General features: G+C 39.7%; 1 protein-coding gene across 3 annotated transcripts in view; it reads right to left on the bottom strand.

Moving 5' to 3' along the window:
• Positions 1-18420, bottom strand: part of LOC311440453 (uncharacterized protein) — a 509298-nt gene that overhangs the window by 165883 nt on the left and 324995 nt on the right. The window contains exons 1-2 of one of the 3 annotated variants that reach the window (XR_014695426.1): positions 10761-11237; positions 8745-10513 (exon numbers count right to left, since the gene is read on the bottom strand). The exons of the other annotated variants lie outside the window; for them this stretch is intronic. The gene's annotated coding sequence lies outside the window, so the exon portion shown is untranslated. Of the gene's footprint in view, positions 1-8744; positions 10514-10760; positions 11238-18420 lie in introns of those variants that run through there. 3 annotated transcript variants of the gene reach the window in all.

The raw sequence follows: 18420 nt of genomic DNA, 5'->3' as shown, positions 1-18420 counted from the left end.
CTGAAGAGTTATCTCATTTAGAGGCCACTGCTTTAAACTAAGTGGCAGTAGTCTTTTTGCTACTCATCAGCCAGTTTTCTAATTCAGATAACAGAACCAGAAGGTTGCCTTTCATGACTATAACACCGAGACTGTCAAATATGTTTTTAAGATATGAGCAAGAGAAAATTGCCATTGGCCGCTTTACGGCTATTTGTCCCATGTACTTAAATAGTAAAATTGTAATGAGTGCTTTTTGGCAGAACAACATTATACCAGAATGGGTTTATAGCGGGGGCTGAAGCTAAAACTAGGACTGCAACTTCCTCAACACCGGCTTAGAAAAAAAAAAAAAGGACACCCAGTGTCCCATATCCCTTCTGAATCCAGACTTCATGAAAACCAAGTATGCAGAATGGTGTCCTATATAAGGTTCTTGGTCAGGAAAATAAACTAATTAATTTAAAAAATCCTGAATATTGTTATTACTCTCAACATGAAAGAGAATACAATCTGTTTTAAGAGTGCTGAAACAATCTGTTTTAGGTGTGCTATGGCACAAATCACTTAATTCTTTAAAGTTTTTAAGAACTGTTTTTGTGTGCATACCAGGCATTATTCAAACGTTTATAATTTTGTTCTTACCATAATGTTGGCCACAATCTAGAAAGCAATTTTACCCTCATTCTAAGTTCTGACACTAGGTAACATTTCCGATGCCCTGAACTTGTTATGCAAACTTATGTAAGGAGCGAAAGAGGACCCTGTCTGTATTAATAGAAGTCTGCAGCCCAGCAGATCAGATGAGGCTGGCATGTGATGTGTCCAAAATACTATAATACAATAGCAAGCACACTATCTCAGACCAGAAGTAACTAATGTCTCAAAGGCACATTTAAAACTCCAAGTTTGTCAGGGTAAAGTAAAAGAAAGCAACTTAAAACAGACAGCTTATTTCTCCTCTTGCCACAATTCCTTACAATAGTTCTTCATCCACAGTGACCTCCTTGTTATCACACGGCTGATATTTCCCTCTTCCAGATGTATTCCCATATACTTTGTGCTATAGACAGTAAAGCTTTGTTTGGTTCTCACATGCATCTGGAATATAGGCCTGTGGAATGCAGCTGGGAGCTGCGTATGCAGAAATGCCTGTGCCAGAGCTGAAAAGAGCAAACCCACTTCAAAGCAGCAGTGGAGAGAGTCAGAAATTGGTTGGACAAGAAGGATGATGTGCGGAAAGGGAAAAGATAATGGGAGCTGCAGTTTGCATGTGACACTCATGAGAGGATTAATATACATAATTATAAGCAGCTAGCAACAGTGTCCTCCCAGGTGGGCTGCATCTGACTGATATTAGTGGAAGCCCCTTGAAGAGCAGGGTCCAGCATGAATTTTCAGGAATTTATTCTGATGATAAAATATTCCTAATCTGATCAAACATTGCTGTCAAGAATAAGTGAGGGAGAGAGGAAAATCTTGAGCCATATTTGTCTACCAACTCACTTTTCTTGTTTCACATGAACTCAAATTTCTAATATGAACAACTACTTATTTCTTCACAGATACTACTTTGAAGTACACAATTCAGTAATTCATAAAATATCGTCCATTACACAATAAAGAGAGAAATGCAAGCCATGCCTTTTCAAACATCTCACTATTCCCAAATTAGAGGATCATTTTTTTTTCAAAGAAGACTGAATCCACCCCCTTGTTTTTGTTGTTGTTGTTTGTGTTTTTTTTTTTTCCTTTTTTTTTTTTCTGTTTTTTTTTTCTTTTTTCCTGAAAGCAGAGGAAGAGAACATCTTTTACACGTGCCTATAGCAGGAGACAGCTGACTGGAGAAGGCTGGGGTGTACCCATCCACAAAAGAGAGAAGAAAATTCACACACAAAAGCTAAGGAAGCAATGGGCTGAACTTTATCTGGTGTGTGAGGTTGATGCTTATAGACCTGTGTTTTGATGAACAGATTCAAGAGAGGTTATATGGGAAAATGACTTATTTTCCAAAGCAGTTTTATGCTTTGGAACTGCTCTGTCAGCATTAGAATAACTTACAGCTTTGTGTGTGTTCTCCAACTCCGTATCTGCCATTTTAAAGTCACAGAATCATTTAGGTTGGAAAAGATGTTCAGGATCATCAAGTCCAACCATCACCTAACACCACCAATTTCACCACTAACACATGTCCCTAAGCACCACATCTCCACGTCTCTTGAACACCCCCAGGGATGGTGACTTCACCACTTCCCAGAGCTGCCCGTTCCATTGCCTGGCCACTCTTTCCATGAAGAAATTCTTCCCAATACCCAACCTAAACCTCCCCTGGTACAATTTGATGCCATTTCTTTTACTATTACCTCTAGAGTACTGCCTGGAGTTTGCTTTTTCATCTACCAATTATTGATTTCACATGAATCAGTTCAGTAGTTTTGGCAAGAGTTTTCCATATAATCAGTTGTGTGACTTAGCAATGCTGTAAGTACTTTTCCTCTCAATTATCTCCTGTATGAGAACACTAGGAAAAAATAAAAAAGCAACAAAACAGACACTTAGTAATAAAACTTACTTATTTTGTCCAGCCAAATATACATAAATCTCCTAGTATGATCCTCCTGGCAGAGCTAAGGAATAACAGGGCCAGATTTGTAATGAAAAATGAATGTCTTATCACCCTAAAATCTGGTTCATGTTTGATAATTGGCACCTTTCTTCCATTTACAGTTTTCATATTATGCAAACACATATACTCTGAGTCAATGAGGTATAGAAAGATAAGCTTCAAACACATTATGGACAATCAGGATAAACTAGAGCTCTGGACCCCTGGGCTGCTCTGAGCCTTTGGAAACAATCAAGGTTTATGGTGTTTAACTGTTGTCTCAAGGGAAGCACATGCAGCTTTGGTGAGATAATGCACTCAAAGTACCATGAGTTTTTGTAGCAGAAGGTATGACCTGTCGAGGCAAGTGATTATCATTCATAAAATTGTTTTTGAAAATGTGATTATCAAATCCAAAATATACACCTTACAGAGCCCAAATTTGTCCACTTTGCAGACCCTAAAATAAAAAACCTGATCCTCACACACAAGTATGGGAATCTGCTTACCCCCATTACATTAACTTTAGATGAAGTTCAATGAAACACTAGAAATAAAGTTCAAGGAACCACAAAGGCAGAATACCATTTCTTGAAAGTTCTCAAGCTCTAAGGTAACTTTTCTCAGGGGTGCACAAGGGACTGGTTGAGAGATAATGGTTACCAAGTTGCAACAAGTGATATCAATTAAATATTGTTAAAGGAAAAAAAAAATCTCCACAAGGATAATCACTAACATGTACCCCAGAGAAATTGTGCCATCCCTGCCCTTGGAGATGTTCAAAACTTGCCAGGATCAGTCCCAAACAACCTGATCCAACGTGGCCGTGCTCTGAGCACAGAACTGGTACTCCAGAGAGCCTCAGCTCCTCCTGACTCTCCTGAGAGCTCACAGCCTGCTCCTCACTGGGAGCTGGGGTGGAGCAAGCCACTTCTAATGGTCAGGAAAGACTTCACTCTCTTTTCCCATGGCACAAGTGCAAATTTTAACCTGGAAGAACCTTGATCTTTTCTTTTGTGAATCAGAATTAATGGTGGTTCAAAGCACATCAATGAATAATTGAAATAACTGATTATATCTTCCATGAAGAAAGACTACACTTCTGGCAGGTAAATATCCATTTCATAACTGCGTCTTTCATCTGAGAAAGACTGGAACGAGTGTGTCACACGCCAAGCTACTTACTCACTATGGTGGCTTCCTGAAAATCCTGTACAGATGAGATGTGGCACAGTACAGAGATGAAACTAAAATTCTCTCCTGTTCTTTACTGTGCTTATTAGATGGCTTTCCAAACAAAAGCACACAGAGAATGGGGAGAAAGTTGGAAGGAAGGGGTGGGTGGAGATTATAGCAGCAGTGTGGTTTTGTTAGAGATGCTGGAAACATCACGTCTTAGGTGCATTAAATGGTCAGTTCTTGAACAGTCATGAGTTATTGCCATACAGGTGGCTTACAGGAAATTGATAATTAATCTAAGAAAGGGAAAATGTACCTAATATTTCTCCAGAAAAAAGGGCAGCCTTTGTGAAATACTTGCTGTTACACAACAAGGAAACAAAGGAACGGAACAGTTTTTGGAAAAGTGTGACACTGAGGCACAAGCTGTTCTCAGAAAGGGACTTGCCTGTGGTCTCGAAGGCCGAAAGAGCCAGTTAAGGTTTCATCTCTGAAACCACAGGACTAGGAACCAACAGTAAGAATCCAGTCAACATAACAACGCTGAAGAGAACATATTGTCTTACGTGGGTTTTATATTTGTTTCTACAAGCAGCTCCAGAGACTTTTAAAAAAAGAAATCACACTAAAATGATCAAAATAAGGGAGAACTCAACAGCAGACTGAAATTCACAAGGAAGTTCTGAATACCACATTACACCGCATAAAATGCTAAGGTAGACGGCAGGAGAGAGAACGTAGGAACAAACCAAAATCACTTAAGGCTTATGAAGTCTCTCTTCATCTGTTACCTGACCTTCAAATTGCAGACTTTCAGAAAACAGTATTTTAAACTATCCATGTCTGAAAGTAACTCCTCCAGAGTATCCTCAGTTTCAATAAATATTACTTTTTTATATTAATTTACTGTTCGAGTTGTGCCTTCTGTGATGTGCCCGCCAATGTACTCCAGATGAACCATGTCAGTCTCGGTCTTCAGTTCCTCTCCTGCCTTTATCTCCCCTGGGCCTTACATGAATCTTCCTGCCTGGAACTGTAGGTAGTCCATGTCATGGGGAACATTTTTCCCTTACATTTTAGAATCCGGTAATTTATAATGCGAAATTAAAACCAACATAAATTAGTAATTCAATCCCTATATTCCAATTTAATGAACTAGAGGCTTCATTGCATTATTGTTTTGTGCCACTGGACCAATCATTTGGTTTACAGACGGAATGTACTTCTTTCTTAATAAATAAATGCATAAAAAAATAAAGGTATCCTCAATGCAATTATGTTGATGTCCCCCAGGAACCAGAATGCAATTATTTAAAATATTATTTCCTTAGATTACTCTCAAGAAAATAAGGAAAGAAATATGAAATTTGTGTCCTTTTAGCTTAAGCTCATGTTAAGAGCAGCAACAGTGATGCAGTTAATCCCCAGTGGCAACTGAGAAGCACTTAGCCAGAAAATTGTTATTGGATTACAGTTCTGGCTTCATAAAATGTGGCTAAAGATCATTTTAGACATCCATGGAATGACCCACTGTCAAAACTGGTATGACAAACAAGTGACAAAGTTATTCTATTTGGCTATTTTTGAGGATTTTTCAGATCACAAAGGTAACTTGGGGCTGTATCAGCCTATACAGTTTTGATTCAATTATAAAAATAACTCACAATAATAAGAATTCTAGCATAAATAATTGGATCCCTCCGGAGGGAGGAAAAAAATCCCCACAAACATGTGCGTGTACTTTCAAGTGTTCCTGAAGTATAAACAATTGTGAAGTGATATGGTGATCAGAAGTCAATTCTCATATTGAAAACTACCTTTCAAACTAACTGGTCTTCTTCATTAAAATAAACAAGATGAAAAGGGTACCAAAGGACACTGCATGATTTTTAACAACGTGCAAACTGAAACCACTTAGACACCACTAAAGATTACACGATCCTTTTCCTTTCAGTTTACAGTCTTTCTCATATAGATGATTTTCTGGATGAGAATCCTGCCTCCTGTATTTTAATCTGCTGTTAAAAACGAATAACTAATGTGAACATATAACAGATGTACACGTGCAAACTTAAATGAGTGCAAAGAAGAAACAAAACCTTTCACCTTTGCATTTGAGGTCACCAGTGACTGCTGGCAACACAGTAAAAACAAAGACTTTAATCAAAAACCTAACACAAGATTTAATTTCTTCATATAAACTCTTTGCAATTTTTCTTTGCTGCCCATTACATGGTATGTCTTTGCTCGTGTAATTAACATCTTCAGCACCAATTTTATCCGTTGTCCGTATTTATATTTAGCACAATTAACATGCTCAAGAAAACAAACTTGGGAAGAGAAGAAGCTTAGGCAATTTAAAGAAAAGAGATCTATTTGCATACAGACAATCGGTGTGTATCACCGAGAGTTACTAGATGCTTGTAACCACACAACGGCCCTCCGACTAGCAGTGCTACCGCAAGGACAGCTTTTACTGGGATGACTTCTCCTCTTTATAGAGGTGGCCTGGAAGTGGTGGTACAAGGAGGTCTCGGTTTAGTTTGTCAGCAATTGCTCACACAGCTTGTAGCAGCAAAGGGCAGCAGCAGAAGCTGCATCTGTCAACTACATCTGTCTCACAACACTGTTGGTTCTCAAAGCTGTTTTCTGAAAATCAAAACGATTTGGGAAGGGAGGAGATAAGCTTGGCAGCTAAAGGCCCAGGAGATTTTTTGCAATTTATCCTGCAGGTCAAAGCCACGTTCCTTAGCTGAGAGCACTACATGACCATGGTCGTAATTCTCTTGAAGATGTGGGGATGAAGATTAGGAGGCTGGTGGAGGATTCTTCCCTCATACCTCTGCCATGAAAGAAGAAAGGAAAGTAGCAGAAAATCTCCAGGAAACAAAGAGGATTCTAGTTTGAACTGGGAAGTTCCCAAAGTTTTAATTGATCTACCCTTGGCAAACAAATTGGCAGTTTTATTTCCTCCACAAAAATGTCCAAAAAGTAATTCTGTTCATCCTTGTGAAAAAAGAAAACATCAGATGGGTTCCATTTAGCAGGGTCATGGAGACCAGATCTGTATTCATCCAACATATGGATCCTCACATTTAGGGTCAGATTTTAAAACTTTTACTCACAACAAAAATTACTTGGCTCCTTGAATGATACCACCAGGTCATGGAGGATAGTGATATTGAACCAAAGTAAAAGAATCACCGAAGGCTGTTTGCAACACAAACATACTTTCAAACTTGCTGCTTCCATACAGAAGGATACGGTTTCTCTATCCAGATGCATAATGTCATTTGATATAGCAGTTAGCGAAGAGAACTGCTTTGTTTTCAAAAAACCTTCTCATTAAGAGCCAGCATCAAGCTTGTTTCATTGCACTGAATTATCATCCAAAACTATACTGAACCCAGTCCCCCTAGAACCTGCTTGTTTCTAGACTTCTGTTTAATTATCCAAAAGTGTACAAGAAAGTGGAACCGTCCCATTTGAACATCCTGATGCTGCAGTTTCTGCTCCTGGCACATGCTATTCCAAGAGCCACTGACTGCTGGAGTTAAAGTGCACGCAACCAGCTGAATAGGATGCAATTCTTATTCTTATGATGAATATCGGGGTCAGAGGTGAGTGCCAGATAACACATAGCAGATGTGGAGGGAGTAGAAGGAATTCTGTTTACTTTGGGTGACCACCTACATTTCAGGGGAGGGGGTGTGCAAGAACATCTAAAACTGCAAAATAAAGACTATTTAAGGGACTGCATTGTAAAATATTTTGCAGGACAAAGCTACATACTTGTATGTTACCATGAAACATTGTTGAAATAAGACACAGTCCAGCCCAAATTAACCAGTCAAGGAATGCGACTCCTCAGAAAACAAATAAGAGAAATCTTTTTAAAAGTCACCCTGTGATCACCTCAGCTGGTACTGAGAAGCCGTATTTCTTTCTGTGTGGCCTCCATTTCTTTCCATTTCAGGATTTTGAGGGACTAGCAGCAAAGCAGCCTTATTGAGAAATGGAGAAAACCTGATCTGAACCTGAGAGAAGTCTTAGACAGTCCCTGTGAAGACTCTGGAAAGATGCAGCACAGCACAGCTTATTTACAGTCTTTCTGCATGGGTCAAAGAGGTTCCGCAAGCTGTCACTAGCTGCCAGGCCACATCCTCAGCCCTACAGCCCAGGTCATGCAAAAGGGACCTTTAGTTGCTCAGCTTTTCACAGCCCATGGTTAAGAATGAGCAACCTTTCTCCTCCTCAACACCCTAAGCTTTTAACTCTTGAGCCGCAAGGAGGCACTTTTGTGACCACATTCTGCTCCTGAGAGAGACATGGGAGAGGACTGATTGCTTCAGGTACGCTGACGAGCTTACTGTACAAAGAATGAACTCTTGCACTTTGGTTCTCATGCTCCCCCTTACCTCCCAAGGAAATCATGAAAGTCATTAAGGATCTTGATGTTTTCCATATGGATGTTTCTACAAGTTAGAAGGTCAAAGTGGACCAGTTAGAGAACTTCAGATCATCAGAAAGGACTGAAGGCAGAAAGGGAGGTAGGGGAAGGAAAAGCAGTTCACTTGTAAAAGGAAAGAAAAAACAACCCTCCACAACTCACCCCCCAAAAGACCCAAACCAACAAACAAACAAACCTAAAAAAAGCAAACTACCCTGGGACAAGTTGCATTCCTCATGATGCTACAGACACCCGCTTTCCAGACTGCTGAAATCAATGGCTTTGTGAAGGCTGCCACAACAGTCTTCCAGCAAACAGACTGGGGGGGGGTTGAGTGTTGAAAGTTTTCCCCAAAAATATTTCCTTTTTTTCTTTCCCTCTAAAACATGTCTATTAGCTACATCCACAAGAAATGATCAAGTCAGTGCTCAAAACAGACTTAACGGGAACATCACTACAATTTTTATTCTAATCTCTATAGAAAATCTAGTAGAGGCTAATACAGATCTTAGAAAATAGTTAAGGAGGAAAGTTCAGTCCAAGCAGGAAACAGCAGGAAATAAATCAATAAATAGATCACCATGTGGAAGCCCACCAGTTAGCTTTCTGAGTTGTTCCTTTAATTCCTTTAGAATCTTTGGTCTGGACAATGAGGATTCAATCCAGCTTTTATAGGTAAAGTACACAGCATGGAAGTAAGTGCAGCTAATGATCTCTGATCTGTTCTGACCTCGCTGAAGATACAACTGTACTACATTTTTAAAGATGTACACCACCTCATTCATTGGATAGATTGAAGTGGAGGACAATTTAAGTAGAAAATCCATTAGTTTTCAGTTCTAAGCCTTCTATGCAATGTACAACTCATCTCAGGTAACACTAAAGGTAATTAAAAAAAAAATACGATTCTCCAAAGCCAAAATGTATATGCAGCATAAAGCAGTCATTCTTTTTTAAAATCAAAACAATCTGCAGAAACAACTCTGATATTTCTAGAGTTTGGCTGAAACAAACGATCAAGAAAACAATCATTTCTCAAAAAGTGGAAGGGAATGTATCCCCCTCCTCCCCCCTCCTCAGTTAACTTTTGGTCTGCTGCCACACTTACATTTTGGCAACCAAAGGAATGCTGTGGGCACCATATAAAGGCATCTGTGGCAGCCCGGGGGTTAAAGTAAACATTTCTCATCTTTGACAGATGGTTAATTCATGGTCATTATTACTAAATTCAATTGCTCAATAATTTAGATATGACAAACATGTGTGTAGGAATATATGCCAGGGCACCCTTCGAGGAATCCCAAAATGCAATATCCCCTCCGTGCTTTCCCCATACATCCTCACACTGAGTGTGACAGATTGAAACAAATGTAAGCTTGCTGAGCACTTTAATTCCCCAGTGCCACTCCTGTTACATCAGAGAGTGGTTCTGCAGAGTTACTGTGTCCAGACCTCGGGGTGGATGAATTGACTTGCCTAAACCAACCATTTTGTCAATAAGCGCAATGCAAGCCCTTCCTTCCCAGACCCCAAACCCACCCTTAAGGGCTAACTTTTGCAGTTGTATTGCTGCAAGTATCACCACTTAAGCAACCACAGGAAACTGCTGCAGACAAGATCACAGTCTGAGTGGCACTGGGTGCTACTGGCAGGCTGCCTGGTGGGGCTGTAAAGCCAGTCCTATCTGACCTGTCTGCTTCTACCCCACACAAATGAAGAGTCACAAAGTGAAACCACCCAAACTGTCCTTCCCTCTCTGTTACCATCCCTTATCCCAAACCCAATCCATTTTCCCATATGGAAACCACCACACAGATGAACATTTTTTCTTAAAAACTAGTTTTAGAACTTCCTTTCCCTTCTTTCAGTTGTTAGAGGAAACCAAACCTCTCCCCTCCTCTGTTCACTGATGCTTCCAAGTTGGCCAGCATAAGCGAGCACCTCAGAACACCTCCGCAGCTCACTGAAGTTGAAAGTCTTCCACTGACTTCAAAGACAGTTGGACCATGCCCATAGTCAGCACCCGAACGTGCTAGCGCAGCCTACCAAACCACAACACTGGCTGAAATCCACGTCACATCTATGCTACTGCTAAAGCAGCAGACGAAGCTTACACAGCTTCAGACCTCCGAAAGCTTGTTTGCGCCATTCTTTCCCTGTTGGTCTGCAGACTGCTTTGCAAGGTTTCACTAATTCTTCTGCTGATGTGGGCTTATACACAGGCTTCTCATCGGAACCACAAAATCCAGTATGTTTTCTGCGTTCCCTTCCTCCCCAGAAACTTCATTGCCTTTATACCTCTGTAAAAAGCCCAGAGATGTCATATTTTTAGTTAGACTGTGAACCTTTTAGAGCAGAGACCTTGCCTTTACTTGTTAGTAACTCACTGGATACACTATTGGCACTATACAATATGAAAGAATAAATCACAACATTACTAAGAGGGAAAAGCCTCTGTGCTGTTCTTCCACTACAGCCATTAATCCTACTTGGAGTGCTTGCAAGACAAAAAAAATTCCAGGCTAATGTGTAAAACCTAAGCCTCACCTGTAGGCTTCCAGAGTAACTCAACCACACAGGGACCACCTGAATCTAACCTTAAACTTGCTTCAAATTGCTTCAATTGCTTCAAACCATAGCTGCTGTGGACCAAAGGCACGGTGCAGGGAGATGCCGAGATCTCTCAACTCTTATAGGTAGGGAGAGTTGAAGAACAGGATATCTCCCAGGCCCTTCTCAACATCTCATGCAAGCACCCCTTTGGTAAGCAGCTGCTCCGACACCTGGTGCTTTTAACCTGTCTCTCCTTTCTTTGGCCTCTGAGTTTGGAAACTTATGCTTGTAAGAAGCTTATAAAACTAATGGAAGGGTGTCATAACCTTAGCAGTATACAGTACGGTGCCATACAGGGCACCACACACAGCTAAAGAGAAGCAAAGTTAGGAGAGAAAACCCTGCCCAAGTTTCTTCCACCTCTTGTGCCCATGTGAACACACGCTGCTGGGAAGCGACCAAGTTTTTGTAGTCATGAAAGTGCAGCAGAGTATCACCACCCATCTCATCTCCCTCTCAACAGATAAAGCATTCTTTTGCCTCTAATTAAAAAGATTAATAAAGTAAGAGAACACATCAGGTTTGCATCAATCATTGCCCATGTGGTTCTTATTATTGTAATTAAAAGTTATCTCCTCAAAATTGTTGGATGAAAGTGCCATGAGCTGCAATTGAAAACACATTGAAGGGAGTTATCCAACTTATTTGACTGTTTTAAGACAGGCAAATTTCAGAATGTGATGGAGATAATGTATTCATTAAGAGTCCTTAAAAGCAATCTGTCAGTAAAGGTGCACTTCTTGCACTTCTGTCCTATGAACTCCCTAAAACAGTAATGCTGCTAAGGCTTTTTTTTTTTTTTTTTTTTTTTTTTTTGGGGGGGGGGGGTGAAGAAGAAATGTTACTAGTAAGAATGAGATTATTATTATTATTTTAATTAAAAAAGCTACCCCAAACACAAACAGCCTCTGAAATGTAGGGCTTCACCTTGAGAATTGTTTAGGCATTATTAAGAGTGTTCAGCTCCTCCAGGACTGAATCTTTTGATGAATTCAGATTTTCACATTCACAGATTTCAAAGAAGCCTGAACAAACCTGACTCTTTTACTGACATGTGACCTCATAATTCACAAAATGTAGTGTTCAATTTTGACATCTAAGTTTTCACAATATCTAGGATTTTGGAAATTAATGATCTAAATAGAGATTTTTTTTGCATGTGTAGGAACATAGACTTCCAAATCTGTGAAGTAAGGATGCACACCAAACAGAATTTATAATTACCCTCCCTTTCTTTCAGATGTTAATGTATAATACTTTCCACAGCAAACTAATGATATCAATGTTAGTAGCAGGCTTTAAAACAGCCCTTTTTAAAGCATTTTTTTTTTGGTGCAAAATAACTTTTAAAATTTTCTTCCTCACTCTCTTCCTCTCATTTCTCTGCACTTAAAGCAGGTCTTATATTTTGGCATTGGAGTTCTGTTCAAAATCATTCAGGATACAAAACCACTCACTTTTAGGAAAGGTTTCCTGGATGCTATTTAAAAAGAAAAAAAAAAAAAAAAAAGGCAACTTTAATTTGCAGAAAGTATCTCTAGTAACATAAAGGAAAAAAACTTTTATTTAATACATCACAGGAAAACAACAAGAGGGATTAAAAAATGACTTGCTTGGATTTTATTGTGAAAGAGAAAAGAGTATTTTCCTGCCATCTCTATTTACATTTGAACTCTGCTATCAGTTTCCTTCTGTAGCTTCTGAAAACCAGGAGTCTCTTGCATCTTCTTTCCTGCTACCAGCAGACAGCTTGATCTGCGGGCAGTGGATTTGCATGACAAGAAATGAACAGTCAGCCTCCAAAGGCTATTTAGAAAACTACAAGAGACTGTATAATTTGTCCTGCAATCCTCAGCTGTAAGAACAACTTCTTCATTTTTTTATTTTTACTCAGATGGAATTATCCAACTCAGGCTGTGTGTGTGAAGGGAGGACAGGACAGGAAGGAACACCCCAAAAAACTAACAAACAAACAAAAACACATCAACACATCTGCAAGTAAAATAAAATGAGAGTAGTGTAAAATTCTTAAACAAAACTATGGGAGGAAAGTCATGTGGCATATTCACTGTGGCTCTCCTCTACCATTTCCTATAGAAAAATAACCCTGTATCAAAGAAAACATAGAGAAAAGAGAATTTTTTGAATATGACAAAAAGCTTGTTTATGTATAATACATAGGAGAAATTGTTCAAGGACAGTTAAATGCGACCCATTTAATATACCAAGGTCTCCAACAGTTATGGTGCTCTGCTGAGTAAGTGCTGATCATGCAAATTAAGGCTGCCTGGGGATATACACTGCTTTTCAGTTGCAGCTTGAGTTTTCTGAGTTCTCAGGAAAACTTTTAGAGATGTGGATACATGCTACAGGGTCACTAGGGCTACTTCAATTTCTTCAGTTGTTGACTCACTTTTGAGAATGCATTTGGCTGACCTTCTTGGGTCTTCTGACATATATATATATCTATACATATTCAGGAATGCAAAAATGTAATTATCACTACTAACAGTGCTATTTAAAATAGAGAAGAGCAAGTCAATTTGAAAAGCTGTCCCAAGACTAATATTTGAGCTTCAACAGAAAGAGGAATGAAAATACAGTGGTCACTGTAGCTGTAATTAATTCAAAAGCTTAGCAGGGTCTAGGAAGAGTGAAAGGTAATTCAGATTATGTCCTCCTATACACCGTATTCAAGATCTGATACCTTCTGGACTCCCTTACATTTATTGGCTTAAGTTTTCACCCAGTTCGCAATATGCTTACAAATCCCACCAGCTATAATTTGGGCTCATTATGTCTCACCAAATGAAGGAAATCCAAATTACACATCACCTCTGAAACTAGCATCAAACACCCAATCAAAACTTTACAAGTTAGGTGAAGATTAGGGTATGAAATGAAAGGGCTAAGAAAAACATACAAGAAGTTAGGAAAAGCAATGCTTGTTTAATAAGGGTACAATGTGCCCACTGTTTGAATACAAAAGCACACAAGGACAGGCAATCTGTTTTTATAATTTTACTATAATTATATAGATTCTAACCTATAGGGAAATTACGCTCTAAAACAAGCTGCCCTAACTCTCATTCCCCAAACATCTCTCTAAAAGATTAAACTGTGCCTTTTCCTATGGCTATTTTTAGTAATGGCATCAGTAATTAAACATATGATGGTCTGGGGGCCCCAAAGAAAACATCTCTCTGGGTTCTGGATGTGTTCCATGATATCTTGAAACAATCTCGAAGAACGTACACAGCCAGCACTGCAATCCTCTGTGGATCTGCAGGGACCCATTAGGATCACCAGGGGAGGCACATGGTTGTGACAATGCAAGCAATTCAGCATTGCTCACTGGAGCCGAGCCATGACAGTGTGAAGTAGCTATTGTTCTTGGTTTCTCTGAAGATACTCAAGTTCAAATCCACTAATTCGTAGCTGAAACTGCAGCCTCTTGAGGGAGTGGTCCAAGCGCCTGATAGCGCTGCTCCCAGCAGGCACTGCTTTGAGCCCCTGCTCTTGTAGATTCTCCACCAAAAGAGGGCTAATTACAAATGCAGTCCCGTGTACCTGTTCTCCACTTTGAAGGTCTGTGCTGGGAGCCAGGTCACAGCGATGACCTGGCTTAAAAAGAGAAGCCACCTCACTCTAACCCCCACACAACTGCTGTCTTTTAATTCAGCTCATTTCAGTGCCTGGGGGCTGACAGCAGTGCCAACTCCCTCCCACAGAGCAGTACCGGCAGGGCACACTCTGCAGCTCTTCCATGTCTCACGTGGGAGCTCTAAGCACAGGGCCCTTATTTGTCCATTTCTATCAACCTACTCTCTCATTTCTTTCATTTACCAGCACCTGACATCAAACAGTTAATTCTGTGTAAAGCAAATGAAACATTTTCTGAACTTTCATTTAAGCAAGGTTTTGTTTGTTTGTTTTTCAAGTGATTCCAATCTGATCCAGATTTTCTCTTCTTTTGGTCAGTGTGGCTGCCATGCTGCAAAATCAATTACCTGCAGAATCCCAGCTTACATTATTGGGTTAGTGGCGTAACAGCTGTGGTCACTTCTGTTATACAGCCTACATTAGTAAGAAGTACTTTTGATCCTTTCATGCTTTCTCTTCTTTCTCTTCATTCTTACTAAAGAAAAGTTTGAAAATTTGATGCCTAATCAAGAAAAATAGACACTGCATCCACTAGCTGCACTCAGTCATCAACCAGATGTAGCTGGGTTGTTCAGCTCCTTACCCAGAAAGCCCTTAGGTGTATGAAGGTATAGTTGACCCTTATGTAGTATTTTTAGAGACTTGTAGTCTCTAAAACCACTAGTGCATTTTATTTGACATATTGCAAATAAGAGATTAACATGGGAAAGAGGTGTTTTTTCCACCCTCCTTTCCCCAAAAAGATGACCGTGAAATATTAAAATAAAGATCACTAGAAGCCATTTGATTACAAACCTGTTTTAAAACTTCTCCTATATTATCTCATGTTTACCGAAATACAGGCTGGTGTACACTAGCGGAAAAGCACATGGATGCCTGTTTCTATACCCTACTCAGTATGATTTGCTTCCCCTTGCAGGAAAAAAAAAAATCTACTTTTAAGTAATTGTGAAAAAATTTCCAATGTCTGCCTGTCAGGAAAACAACCTCAACAACGAATGCCAAATCACTGGCACAGTCACTGGGTGCAGTGGAGTTCAGCCTGGACACTAGAACGGATGACACTACGAAACAAAATTCTTTCTTGCAAAAATGACATTTTATTACTTGGGAAGTGAAAAAGGAACAAAGGTGTTTAAGGGCACCTGAGGTATACTAATTGTGTGTGCGTGTGTGTATAAATATCTAGCTTTTATATGCAAGTACAGGCGTCCACCAACAGAGAAGGGTACTGTACTACCCTGGGCACTAAGCTCGTCCCTGCTAGTCATACTCCCTTTACCTTTGTGTGTTTGTAGAAACAGTCCAAAATATAGGCAGTTTATGGTGACAAACTAAAAAGTGGAAAAAAATCAAACACACTAAGAGACAGTACATTTAAAACCTTGCTTATTAGTATTAACGGCTGTGGTGTGAGAATGATAGAAAGTTGACCTTGTTTAGTTGGTGTTTTTAAGCCACAGAGCCAAAGTGGGTTTCCTATATATGCTATAAAAAACTGCACTGCGAAGCATTTATGGGGTACCACTCTCAAAGTGCACAGCGAGGTTTTATAGTTATCTCAGACCTAGTGGGCTAAATCCCAGGCTAGTGAAATCATCACGGTTCCAGTTACTCCAGCAGCACTACGCCACTTTACATCACCTGAGGATCCAGCCCAGGAGCTGTAATGGCACTCTTGTGGCCTCAGCTTTCACAGAACAATCTGATACTATACAGCATAATCTGACAAACCCAAGAAATTTGAAATTAAGACTTCTGCTCTCTCCATATTTCACTCAGTTATGTTTAAGTGCATTGCTGTGGAGGCCTTGATGTTACACAGTCAGTGCACTGAAACAGAGCAACAAGAATTTTCTCCCAACTCAGAAAAAGATCCTATTAACTCAAAGGGACTCATATTAATTTCAGTGAGATCTTGTTTAAGCAAAGTGTGTTTTTGGGCTAGGCCCAGTTACCACTGTTCTGGTAAAATGTAAAAGGCTTTTTATAGTCTGATTCCAGATGGTATCTTTCTGCTCACTGTGCTCCTGGTGTGGGTGACAAGCTTTATTTAGCTGGGATCCCAAAGGGCAACGTTTAGGTCTGGGTACCAATTTCCCCTCACACTGTAAAAGATGTCCCTAACTTCAGAAGCAGAATGTTTTTCTTGGCCTACTGAGATCAAATAGAGAGATACCCAACACAGAGAAGTAATTCTGAAAAATCTAAATATTCAAGGCCATTTTCTCAGCTGGCACAAAATCAGCACAGCTGCATTTACTTCAGTGGGCCTAGAAAACTCTCAAGTTGAAGAGTGACCCTTAAATGTCTACATCTCTGCTAAAAGAGCTGTTATCAATGACGTGAAGTACTAAGCTCTGGCTGAAATTTCATGAAAGACAGATAAAAGGCCATCACTGGACAGAGACCATAGGACAAAAACGTATTTCAGAAAAGGAAATTTCATGTTTCAAGTTCGACTTGTCTTCACAATGAAAGGTGACCTTTGATATCATTCTTGCCTTGCTCTTTGTATTTAAACTTTTTGCTTTCAGCACAACTCAGACACAGACGAGCACTGTCTTCATCCTTTCTTTAGCATTCCTATTTCAATATTCCAGACTTAACCATCATTTACCCCAGCAGTCCCCTACTGTGCATCTGTCCCTCAAATCTTAAATACCTGTCCTCCCAAGCTGTTCCAAGGCCGAGTCCAAATGAGTTTTGTGCATGTAAATTCTATTATCTACATGCATAAATGACAGAATCTACTGCCCATGAATGCAAATGTTAGCTATCTAGACCAACCAATGTGCCAATGTGTATTAAGGGACAAAGTTTTTTGCACACAAAGAGAAGCCTATTAAGTGTACCTTTGAAAGACTAGCCCTAAATTATGGGGGGGTGGGGGGGGTGGAAGGAAAAAGAAAAAAAAAAGAAGCACCCTTGCCTGTAAAGAGTAGATATTTCTGTATTTCTGACAAGTAAAAATTTCTTGTAGCTTAAACCTCTGGATAACCTTCATAGGTTGAGTTACCCTTGCTTATAGCTCTTCAGGATTCACCTGGCCTTTGGTAATGCAGGAGCATATGTGCAATCTGTCCAGTTAAAGTGTTCAGAAAAAGAAACATCATCCCACTAATATAGATTATCCCCAGCATCTGAAAGGTTTGAGGTCCTAAAAATATACAAAGAAGTTTAACGGTTTATTCACCAGAAAGACACTGCGAGAGTCTAGAGGTGACTTGAAAAGTTAGGTGACATTTCTGTTTGGGGATTTGTTTTGCTTTTTGGCTACAGCATTCTTTTTTTTTAATAGCTGCGAACATCAACAGTCTAATTTATATTCACCCTCAAACAGGTAAAATTAGATAAGACCATTTATTTTTTAATTAATTACTTTCCCTCCCTTAAGCCAGTAACGCTCATGCCAGGACTGAGAACTAGGAAGCTACGTTTCAGCCTGAGGTCAGCTTACCAACTATTACGATCCTCTTCCAAAGCAGTTTGAAAATGGAATCACTTATTTAGCCTTGATTAAGGAAGCATGTGTTGTATCCTCTACATTTTCTGTATCTGTACACAAAGCCAGGGTACAGGGTATATTAGATCAGTTCTGCGGCTTAGCTGTAACTAAGAACTGAATTCACTTCATTGTCTGTGTACGCTATCCACACATTTATATACACCCATTATATAGACTCCAGTTATCACTCAGTGCATGAATCAATCCCTTAGCAGTTTATGATTTATGCAGCTTGCTAGAAGTAGGCCATGCCAGCCTTGAAAGCACTTTAGCTTAGTTGTTTTTCTCATGAAGGACATGTTGTCCTGTAATTATTCTGTCATTTCTTAAAAGGTGAAATCCTTAACAGGTTCATGCTTTATGTGCTGCTATGTGTATGTGTGAGTTTATGTCTAAGCACGTCTCACCAACTAGGAATCATCA

This window comes from Aythya ferina, assembly GCF_964211825.1.
Source record: "Aythya ferina genome assembly, chromosome: 8".
NCBI classification, from domain to species: Eukaryota; Metazoa; Chordata; class Aves; order Anseriformes; family Anatidae; genus Aythya; species Aythya ferina.
Note: the sequence above shows the minus strand (reverse complement) of the source record. Positions and strands in the feature narration are given on the sequence as shown.